The 12,335-nt window shown below is 40.2% G+C and overlaps 1 protein-coding gene across 1 annotated transcript in view; it reads left to right on the plus strand.

Moving 5' to 3' along the window:
* The window catches only part of LOC134224303 (dopamine receptor 1), a 727,585-nt gene that overhangs the window by 644,445 nt on the left and 70,805 nt on the right, over positions 1-12,335 (plus strand). The window lies entirely within an intron of this gene.

A 12,335-nucleotide genomic window follows, 5' to 3' on the forward strand; every position in this document is an offset into this window, starting at 1 on the left:
AATGTTGTTTCTTTCCAAACCGGGTGGAAAATTCAATTCCGTTCATAAATCCCCAACACAGACATCAGATTGCAGTAAGGTACGGGCCTTTTGATCCACTGTTTCGTTTTCCCCTTGTATAAAAAGCCCCGTGTTTCGCGTGCGCGCGTCATTTTCATTCTGGATGTCACGGCGAGCGGACCAGGTCGTCCAGAAGCCGTCCCAGTGACAACGGCTGTCTCAGCGGATGAATTTTTTTCGGTCGGTGGTGGCGGTCGTGGAAGCAGCAGCACATCATTTTCATCCGTGTCCCATCTTCGGCGGATCTGGTAATCGACGGCGTTCGTTGAGCCGAATCATCGGATGGCGGTCGCGCAGCCCAGTGGCTGCACATAAGTGGCAATTAATCGGTTCTTTTCAGGACCATCATTATATTTGGGAGGAAGGTTAAGTTGAAATAATTTTCCTAAAGTGCAACCGTTAGGAACTGGAAAATTCTTCGGTGAAATTTTCTAGCGTAATTCGGAGTTGTATGATTTTAGTGATTGAGAATGTTGATATTAGACGAACTTTCTAAATAGAACAAAGCATAATTGTTTGGCGTCGGTAGCGGAATCATAGCATTAGTGCCGGTCCGAGCATAGGCTGTCATCGGAAGATTGCTACAGCAATTTATTCACTAACGTGGCGTTTGCAACGATTTGGATGTTGTCGGCACAACATGAAATTTTCCCGCGAGACTAATTTTGTATTTTTCCTGTTGATTGAAAAAGAAATCGGTTCTGAGATGAACTTTATTCAAAGCGCAACGCTAACGTCGGTAGTTGAATCCCAAGCAAGTATCGGAACGAGACCATGCAAAAAATTGATGCGCATTATGACTGAAAAAATTGTATGGCGTCAGTATTGATGTTTGCTAAAGATTTTTTGACGTAAACTTCGTCTAATGGGAAGACTCAGATACAGGGTTTAAAACGGAAATTTCCAAATTCGAGACTGTCACAAAAATTAGGATAGATTTCAAACGCTAATAGCGTCTTTATCTTATTTTCGACATTTGCTTATCAATCGATTCGGAAACCCTTCAGCAATTTGCCAATTCTATTGACACTATTAATTATCATTAATGCTTAATTTTTTTTCTACAATAAATATGATTTTGAAAAAGTATCACCGGCGCGTGCTTACTCGCAATCTACATGTTGATACATTTACAGTTACATCAAACAACTGAAAACCTAAATACGCCACTCCAAAATTACGAGGTGTCAATGTTAAAAAGAGAAAGAAGATAGGAAAAATAACACGGTGTGTAGTGCCTCCCCGAGTCACCTTTAGAGCCACTTTCATTGATGGTAGCCGATCGTTAGTACTTCATATCAAATATCATATCATATCATAACATACCAAAGAATATTGTGGCCAAATTTCATAACATCATACAAGAAAATTTAAACTGAGCGCTGCTAATGTTAATGACGACGACCGCGCGACCCACACCATCGCCGGGAATAAAATTTCCGGTAGGAGCTCCGCCGATGCCGAAGGTGGTACCACGGTCTGCTCTCCGCGACATCTCAAACGAAATGGCTCGCGCGCGCATAAAAGCTGCTTTCTTGTAATCAATAAAGTTGAACCTGTAGCCACGCCCCTTTGGTGTGTGTGTGACGGTTACACAATATTTGCAGTCATACCGGACAACAAAGAGGCGGGACTAATGAGCCATCTTTATTGATTACTAGCTTTATGTACCCGGCCTTGCTCGGAATTGCCAGTTTGGTTTGCAGTTTTCTTTCAAAATCGGAAAATGATAAAACCAATTGGTCAACAGGGTAATTGTGTTTACTTATTCATATTTTATCATTTGATTAAAAGAAGGCTTTAGGAAACACTGACTGATTTTGAAGAAGGGATCGTGGGTTTGAAAAGCCTTATTCCAGGCAAACGTCTTTTTCTAAAGCAGGAAAAACATCCATCGATGCCATATTCTGGGCAAACGCATATTTTTAAAGAAGGGATCACACCCACCATTGCCTTATTCCGGGCAAATGCCTACTTTTAAAGAAGCAACACATCCACCATTCAGAAGGAAACACATTATTCATTGCCTTTCACTGGGCATACCATTATTCCGACGAAGGGTAACAATTATGATTGTTTTATACCCAAATCGGCCAAGGGGTTCAAAAGATACACTGAGTTGACCAACAACTAAGCAATACCCCTCCCCCCATACCCTCCCCCTTTTCCAAACAGCATCCCTAACTCCACTATCGTCGTCTCTTCAAGATAAAGAATGAGTGTTCCAAATTTGGTTGAAATCGGCCAATGGGGTTCAAAAAGTACACTGACTTGATCAATAACTAAGCAATACCCTTCCCTCCACACCCTCCCTCTTTCCCAAAGAGCATCTCTAAGCCCCCTATCGTCGTCTTCTTAAGATAAAGAATGAGTGTTCCAAATTTGGTTGAAATCGGTCAATGGGTTCAGAAGTTATGCTGGAACATACATACAAACATACATACAAACATACAAACATTGAGTTTTATATATATAGATAGATAAGAAAACTGCTCTCCCGCGCGCGCGTGGCCCATTCCAGTTCGAGACAGCAGCACGTACGGACGTGTTTATTGTTCGCGCATTTTGACAACTACGTCTAAGGGGAGGCCTTGTATACAGGGTGCAAAATGACAATTTCCAAATTGGGGACCGTCACGAAATCATATAAAATTTCAAACGGTAATGGCAACTTTATCTTTCGACGGATTTTCCAGATTTTGTTATTAATAGATTCGGAAACTTTCCACCAATTTACTAATTGTATTAAAACTATTCACTATCAACGGCAAACTATTGAAAATGTTATTTCTTTCCAAACCGGGTGCAAAATTCAAAAATAATCAATCCCGTTCATAAATCCCCAACACGGACATCAGATTGCAGTAAGGTACGGGCCTTTTGATCCACTGCTTCGTTTTCCCTGTGTATAAAAAGCCCCGTGTTTCGCGTGCGCGTGTCATTTTCATTCTGGATTTCATGGAAAGTGAACCAAGGCGTCTAGAAGCAGTCCTAGCGACAACGGCTGTGGTGGTGCGGATGAAAATTTTTCGTTCGATAGTGGTGGCGGTCGTGGCAACAGCAGTACATCTTTACATCCGTGTTACAAGCAGCATTTTTGGATCTGGCAATTAACGGCATGCGTAGAGCCGAATCATCAGATGGCTGTCGCGCAGTCCAGTAGTTGTTGTTGGTGAGGCACATAATTGGGAATGAATCGGATCTTTTCAGAACCACCATTATGTTTGGGAGGAAGGTTTAGTTGAAATAATTTGTCTATAGTGCAACCGCTTGGAACTAGAAAATTTTTTGGAATAAATTTTGAACAATGATTCAGTGATTGATAAGTGATCGAGAAAGTTGATGTAAGACGAACTTTTTTCATAGAACAAAGCATAATTGTTTGGTATCGGTAGCGGAATCATAGCATTACTGCCGGTCCGAGCGCGCGTCAGAAGGAGAAGCTGCAAATATGTATTCGCATGGATGGAAATAAAACCTTAAGCAAGTAGCAGGCTACCTACTAGAATTATAATCTTGATGGGAAATTTCACTTGACTGTTACTGCTATCCACGCGAATAATTATCGGCAGCGTCTTTTTATAACGCGCGCTTGTGATTCGTCCGATGGAAAGCAATCTGCCATCACCAAGCAATTAAGTTTTACTTTGAACAAAATTCATCTCGCCTCAAGTTGTGACTTAAGAGCTACTTTCTCTGATGGTAGCCAATCATTAGTACTTCAGACAAGAAAATTAAATCTGAGCGCGAACGACCGCATGAACCACACCATCGATGAGAATGAAATTTCCGGTAGCAGCTCCGCCGAAGCCGATGGTGGGAATACGATCTGCTTTTCGCGACATCTCGAACGAAATGGCTCGCGCGCGTGGAAGAGCTGATTTCTTGTAATCAATAAAGTTAAACCTGTAGTCACGCCCCTTGAGTAAGTGTGTGACGGGTACACAATATTTGCAGTCATACCGGATAACAAAGAGTCGGGACTAATGGGCCATCTTCATTGATTATAAGAAAACTGCTCTCCCCCGCGCGCGTGGCATTTCATTTGAAATATCGCTGAGAGCGGTCCCAGCATCGGTAGAGATGTCGCAAATTAATCGATTACTTCGATTAATCGATTTTTTGTTGTGATAATCGATTAATTTTTAAATCGATTACTTCCCAACGATTAATCGATTCAATAATCGACAAGAATCGAGAGTAATCGATTAATCGGGATTTTACGACAACTATTAGATTTCGATTACTTCAATTAATCGATTCATCGTTATGATAATCGATTAATTTTGATTCGATTACTACTCAACGATGAATCGATTCAATAATCGTCAAGAATCGAGAGTAATCGATTAGTTACTAATCGATTAATCGAGATTTTACGACATCTCTAAGCATCGGCGGAGTTGCTGAGCAAATTTTATTCCAAATACATATGGGATATTGGAAAAATCGGTTCTTCTCATTCTATACAAAGGAAGATTGAGGCGAGGCGAACTTTTTTCAAAGTGCAAATTAACCGCTTGGAGACGTTGAAAGTTGCCTGGCGTCCGTAGCAGAACCACGAGCTCGCGTCGGAGGGAGATGCTACAAATATGTATTCGCATGGATGGCTTCAGTGGCAGTCAAGTTTAATTCTTTCAAGATTCTTATTTGGTTTTGTTATTCCAGCCTATGGCGTGGGTCGTGTGGTCGTTAGTGATTCGAAATATGTATTATTGGGAATTAATCGATTCTTCTCATGGACACCATTTTAAACATAGGAAGATTGAGGCGAGACGAATTTGTTCAAAGTACGACGTCGTAGCCGAATTACGTTGCCGTTCGTAGCAGAATAACGAGCGCGTATTGTAGAGAGCTGCTGCAAATATGTATTCTTGCACTGAAACTAGATTCTTCATTTCACCAAACTGTTTTACGTAGTTTACGTCGGGCGGTCGTGTCTTGTACACAACCCTTATGATTTTTTTTTTTTGAATGTAGGGAGACAGCAGGTATTTTCGTCTGTTCGTCATAGTCTCGAAAACCAATAAAAGAGACGCTTTTTTGTAAAACTCATACGTACCAAATCGTAAACTCAGGAGAAACGTTCTGCTATAGTGGAGTTCTAGCAAATGTACGTTGCTTTCGTTGGTTTTAGCCCCTATGACGATGGACGGAAATACCTGCCGTGTCCCTACTCCTTAACCTCGACCAAGCCGCGAGTTTTTCGGCTCCCCAACACTAACATACGAACATAAGAAGCAAAAGATGAAATTGTAATAAAATTTCAATTGACTTTCGGCTCCGTTATGCCTTCGAGCGCTTGAGCCTCAAATATACGCTAATTGAAAAAAAAAACATGTTTCGTACATAAAACTGACCAAAACATTATTTTTAACTACTAAAGCAAGCATTTTAAAATGATGTTCCTAGCATGCCTATAATGGCTACGCAACGTCGGGTTTGTTTATATACATTATAGCGATTCCACGGGAAAAGAATAGAGTTGAAAAAAAAGTTGTCCAATTCTGCTCAAAATCGCTTGGTATGTTCTTCATCGAAAATAATCAGACCCGTATTTTTTATTTTTCATTAGGGTGACCATGTTCGATATAGGGTTACCAGAAAAATCGCTATTTGCGATTCGCTGCAATGTTTTTTTTATGGATAGAAAGCTTATTACCTCTAGTTCTTACTAAAATTTTTGGTTTGGTGTATTGATGTACTCAAATTTGCTAAAATGGGTAAAATATTCGTTTTTTTATGATTTTTGAAATGTTGGACCACAACGACTATATATTTTTATATTTTTTTTATGAAAATTCAAACATTTTTACATAACATATCGAAAAATTAGAAATGTTCATCGAGCCGTTTTTGAGTTATATTTTTTTGAAAATTTCAAGTTTTCTGCCCATACGCACATGGAATGAATATTATTCTCCATCACTTCAAAATAACTGCGGGAATCATTTCGTTGAAGTTATTAAACTTATTCCTAATAAATTCATGATAACCATGTTTACAAATGTAGTTTTATATGTGAAGTTATGTACCCATCAAAAGTAGGAGAGGCTTGTCCAATTCTGACCCCATTAAATGTAAGAACTGTAAATCAGCCTCAAATTGTTTAAAAGCAGAGACCAACATTGCTAGGGTTTACTCAGCCATGGTTTACGCTGTAACTGGAACCACAATGGTCCGTTAGCGTCCTAATTCAGCATGAGTGCTCATAAGGAGGCACTCATGCCGAATTTGAGTGGTAGCGTAAACCACGACTGAGTAAACTTAACTATTTTGAACTATTCCACAAAAGGGTAATTTTGAGTGAACCGAACTGAAACTAGAATATATTTTAAAAAAATAGTAATTTTGAAGTCCAAAAAACACAATTTCTCCGACTAATGAAATCTACGTTGAAATGCTTTGTGTAATGAATGCTTTCCATTGGTATTATTAAAAAATTGGCAACCAGCGCTGTCTGAGAGAATCTTGGCTCTGCAATATTGAGGAATTGTAGCTCAAATCTCAAAGCTTTAGACTAAAAGCAAGGGTTTTCTCTGATTACCTTCAATTAAAACTCAGCATTTAATTTGAAAAAAAAAATTTCATAATTCATCAAAAAAAATATTACATAGCAATATTCTTACAATTTAACACACTTTTCTTCATCTGAAAACGAAAACCGTTTCACGATAATGTAATTTTCATTTTGTGGCTTAAAGTAATGAAACGATTGTGTCCCAGAGATTTGTTTTACACGAGTATAACGGTTCTTTATTTTCTTTTCCATTGCATTGTAATTCTTTTTCCAAGAAAAACACGTAATATATTTTGGAATCTACTTTAGAAACAGCCCAAGAGTAAAGTTCGTATGCAGTTATAATATGATGGCCTTGTAAACTTGCTTTTGAAACGTTTCGCTTTAGAACACCTCCTAAAGCGTCACAAGGCCCTTTTCCATGGCAAGTGGCAAAAAAGTTCCACACTGCATTAAGACCGAAGACCTTGTACATGTGACACAAATTGAAAGCAGTCGTCTTATTTTTGTATTGACTGCCTGATCCATCAGAAATAAAAATGAATATTTTTCAGGTAAAGTAGCTTTTTTTAATGAAATTCACACAATTTGTTATAAACAGCCGAACGGCAACATGGTTATGTTTAGTAAATTCTGCGACTGCTATGAAGCTTGTAAACTTTAAATTTTGTGCTTCATCATTATAATATATGACAAAAGAATGGATTGTGCATTGAGCGTTTCCCCAATGAAAACCTTGTATAGCGTCCTGAATAACAAAAGAGTAATTTCCACAGAAGTAGGTACCGGAAATGTTTTTTGTTTTCACATTGTATTTATGTTGGTCCAGACGTTTATATAAGAACTCGTTTGTTCACCGATGTACAATTTTTCACATGCACCGCACGGTATATCATACACTAGATTTGTATTTTTGTTTTTTGGTATTACGCCTTTGGTTTTCGTAAATAACACATCTTTAATTTTGTCAACCGGTTTGTAAGCTACTTTATAGTCATGGGCTCTATAGTCGATGGGCTCTCCCCTTTCCCCTGTTGTAGCAAACATTGTATTGGAGAGAATCGAGAGAGCAGCTCTAAAAAACTACACGACCGGGGAATCGTTCCATTGTTTTTCAAACGATATGTGGATGATTGCCTGCTTGGAATACGGCATACAGGGAGGATGATTTGCTTGTAGACAGCAAGCTTATTTTTCAGGGACAATGACGACCGGCGGTTGATCAAATAGGGTACAGTAGTTTCAACAAGACGTTACACTTCGTCACCGTCTTGTCAACCTGTTACCTGAAAATAAGCTTGCTGTCGAGGGTCAAGCCAAGGTAGTCGGCCTCATTGGCCTATTCCACAGTCGTGCCATTGAGGGTTTAGGGTATTTGGAGTGGGGGGAAATGATGACCTGGGCCTACGCCGCGTTGATACAGATCTTCCTTGATACAGAAGTGATTACCTATTTCAGCGACCTTATTTGCAGGAGTTATCAAGCGATCCTTATTGCCATTATTGTCTAGTGGGATAAAAGGTGGAATGGGCCGAGGCTTGAATTTTAGTATTTTGGTCATTTTCCAGAACGGCTTAGCATAATCTGGGAGAGTGCGGGTCTTATTCGAAAAATCGTTATTTTTGAGGTCCACCATTCTGGACTTGATAATTTTTGTGATTCGATTGCAGCGTGCCTTGAGCTCAGACTGTTTCCCCAGGCTTGTGCTTGGTGCTTGGCATTCAGGTCGCTGGCAATGATAAACTGGCCTTGTCTCCGCGTTAACTTGACGATGTCCATCCAAATTCTGAAGAGTCTCAGTTACATAATTTTGGTTAACACCAACAATACTTAACCCTTTCAGGCCCACGTGGTCATATATGACCCCAGCAGAAAAAATGGATGTATAAAATCGCACGATGTATAAAAGTGAACACTCTCTTTGGCAAAATTGCTTGAAATTTATTCCCCTATCAGGGAAAAATATCAGGCATGGGTGATCAAGGCCCTACGATAACCTACAACGTCATGAACACGCTGAAGTTACGGAAGAGACAATTTTAGGTGTATTGACAGCGGATTGTATTGTTTCAGAATAAGATTTTTATTCAAATGTATCCATAGAGTTAACGTGATGTACAAACAACTATTTTTTAAGATCTTTTGGCGTCCTAGGCCATCCAAACTTTCCTTGAGTTTAGGACTTGAAATCTACAGCTGCAAGAAAATCGTTTTTCAGTGCTGAAAGCTTCAATATGCATTCCTTTACACCTCCCGGGAGGTCAACGGATATTGTAAGATAATTTTAAGATATTCTGGGCAATCCTAACTATCCTTGAGTTCGAGACTTGAGATCTACACTTGCTTAGAGGCTTTTTTCGATACTTAAAGCTTCAACATTCATTCAAACATATGCAATACACCTACCGAGAGGTCAACGGATATGGTAAGATAGTTATGAGATATTCTCAGCAATCCGAAATGTCATTGAGTTTGGGACTTGAGATCTACAGCTGCTTGGAAGCTCTTTTTGGTACTCAAAGCATCAATATTCGTTCAATTATATCCATTACATCTCCCAGGAAATCAATGGATATGGTAAGATAGTTATGAGATATTCTGGGCAATCCACACTGTCAGTGAGTTCGGGACTTGAGATCTACAGTTGCTTACAAGTTCTTCTCGGTACTCAAAGCTTTAATATTCGTTTAATTGTATCCCCTACACCTCCTGGGAGCTCAACGGGTATTGTCAGATAGTTATGAGATAATCTGGGCAAGCCCAACTGTCCTTCAGTTCTGGACTTGAGATCTACAGCTGCTTAGAAGCCCTTCTTGGTACTCAAAGCTTTAATATCCGTTCAATTATATCCATTACACTTCCCGGGAGGTCAACGGATCTCGTAAGAGGATTTTAAGATATTCTGGGCAATCCAAACTATCCTTGAGTTCGGAACTTGAGATCTACACCTACTTAGAAGCTTTTTCGATACGTAAAGCTTCAATACAGATATTGTAAGACAATTATGACATATTCTAGGCAATCCTAACTATCTTTGACTTCGAGACTTGAGATCTACAGCTGGTTAGAAGCTCTCTTTGGTACTCAAAGCCTCAATATTCGTTCAAATATATTCATTACACCTCCCGGGAGGTCAACGGATATGGTTAGATAGTTTTGAGGTATTCTGGACAATCCAAAATGTCTTTGAATTCGGGACTTAAGATCTACAGCTGCTTGGAAGCTCTTTTTGGTACTCAAAGCTTAAATATTCGTTCAATTATATCCATTGCACCTCCTGGGAGGTCAACGTATATTGTAAGATAGTTATGAGATATTTCGGGCAATCCTAACTGTCCTTGAGTTCGCTACTTGAGATCTACAGCTGCTTAGGATCTCTTTTTGATACTCAAAGCTTCAATATCCGTTTAATTGCATCCATTACCCCTCTCTGGAGGTCCACGGATATTGTAAGATATTTATGATATATTCTGGGCAATCCAAACTATCTTTGACTTCGGGACTTGAGATCTATCACTGCTTAGAAGCTCTTTTCGATACTCAAAGCTTCAATTTTCGTTCAATTATATCCTTTACACCTCCCGGGAGGTCAACGGATATCGTTAAATAGTTTTGAGATATTCTGGACCATCTACAAAAAGGGCGATAAGCTGGATTGTAGCAACTACCGCGCAATCACATTGCTGAACGCCGCCTACAAGGTACTCTCCCAAATTTCATGCCGTCGACTAGCACCAACTGCAAGGGAGTTCGTGGGGCAGTACCAGGCGGGTTTTATGGGCGAAAGCTCCACCACGGACCAGGTGTTTGCCATTCGCCAAGTACTGCAGAAATGCCGCGAATACAACGTGCCCACACATCATCTATTCATCGACTTCAAAGCCGCATATGATACAATCGATCGGGACCAGCTATGGCAGCTAATGCACGAACACGGTTTTCCGGATAAACTGACACGGTTGATCAAAGCGACGATGGATCGGGTGATGTGCGTAGTTCGAGTTTCAGGGCATTCTCGAGTCCCTTCGAAACCCGCAGAGGGTTACGGCAAGGTGATGGTCTTTCGTGTTTGCTATTCAACATCGCTTTGGAAGGTGTAATACGAAGAGCAGGGATTAACACGAGTGGTACAATTTTCAATAAGTCCGTCCAGCTATTTGGTTTCGCCGACGACATAGATATTATGGCACGTAACTTTGAGAAGATGGAGGAAGCCTACATCAGACTGAAGAGGGAAGCTAAGCGGATCGGACTAGTCATCAACACGTCGAAGACGAAGTACATAATAGGAAGAGGTTCAAGAGAAGACAATGTGAGCCACCCACCGCGAGTTTGCATCGGTGGTGACGAAATCGAGGTGGTAGAAGAATTTGTGTACTTGGGCTCACTGGTGACTGCCGAAAATGACACCAGCAGAGAAATTCGGAGACACATAGTGGCTGGAAATCGTACGTACTTTGGACTCCGCAAGACGCTCCGATCGAATAGAGTTCGCCGCCGTACCAAACTGACAATCTACAAAACGCTAATTAGACCGGTAGTCCTCTACGGACACGAGACCTGGACGATGCTCGTGGAGGACCAACGCGCACTTGGAGTTTTCGAAAGGAAAGTGCTGCGTACCATCTATAGTGGGGTGCAGATGGCGGACGGTACGTGGAGGAGGCGAATGAACCACGAATTGCATCAGCTGTTGGGAGAACCATCCATCGTTCACACCGCGAAAATCGGACGACTGCGATGGGCCGGGCACGTAGCCAGAATGTCGGACAGTAACCCGGTGAAAATGGTTCTCGACAACGATCCGACGGGCACAAGAAGGCGAGGTGCGCAGCGGGCAAGGTGGATCGATCAGGTGGAAGATGACTTGCGGACCCTCCGTAGACTGCGTGGTTGGCGACGTGTAGCCATGGACCGAGCCGAATGGAGAAGACTCTTATATACCGCACAGGCCACTTCGGCCTTAGTCTGAATAAATAATAAATAATAATATTCTGGACAACCCAAACTGTCTTTGAGATCGAGATTTGAGATCCACAGCTGCAAAAAAAAAATCTTTTGAAATGTTGGTGCCGATATATTGGAGCTTTGAGTGGCGGAAACCCAAAGTAACCATAAGCACTATATTTTGCCTTTTCGACAATGTAAAGCTATCCCAGACAACCACACATCGCATAAGAATGCACGATTAAAATCGTTTACCGATTCAAATTTCATCAAAATCGCATTATGGTGCGAAGCTCATCAGTTTATTTATAAATTTTCCCACACAGTAGGCCATTTTACGACTTTATTCAAGCTTGATTTGTTGACATCGCATATCCCTGCAAACAAACTCAAATGAAATCGGATTATCTGTCAAACAGAGCCACTATAGGATTTCGGGCGGTCATTAATCGAAAATGTCATGTCTTCCGAATTATTTTAAAATATTTTCTCTCCATTGTCAATACTCTAATTAAGAGAAATTCTGAATTTGAAGTCTCTAGGTGCACTAGTTCCAAAGATATAAGGTGGCAAAGTCAGAAATGGGTAAAAAAGTTAGCAAATTTTCTGAAAAAATATTTTATTTTCAACTATTTATTGAAATATTTTTTAAATGTTTTTTCTTCAATGTTAATACATCATTACAAAGGTTATTGTATAAGCTTTTAAATGGTGTGCAAAAACTAATGGTTACACTGTGAAAAAAATTGAAAAAATGCGGAAGCAATATTTTTTCCAAAACGACGCTATTTTCAACTTTGATAGTGAA

The sequence above is a fragment of the Armigeres subalbatus genome, chromosome 1, assembly GCF_024139115.2.
Source record: "Armigeres subalbatus isolate Guangzhou_Male chromosome 1, GZ_Asu_2, whole genome shotgun sequence".
Lineage (NCBI taxonomy): Eukaryota > Metazoa > Arthropoda > Insecta > Diptera > Culicidae > Armigeres > Armigeres subalbatus.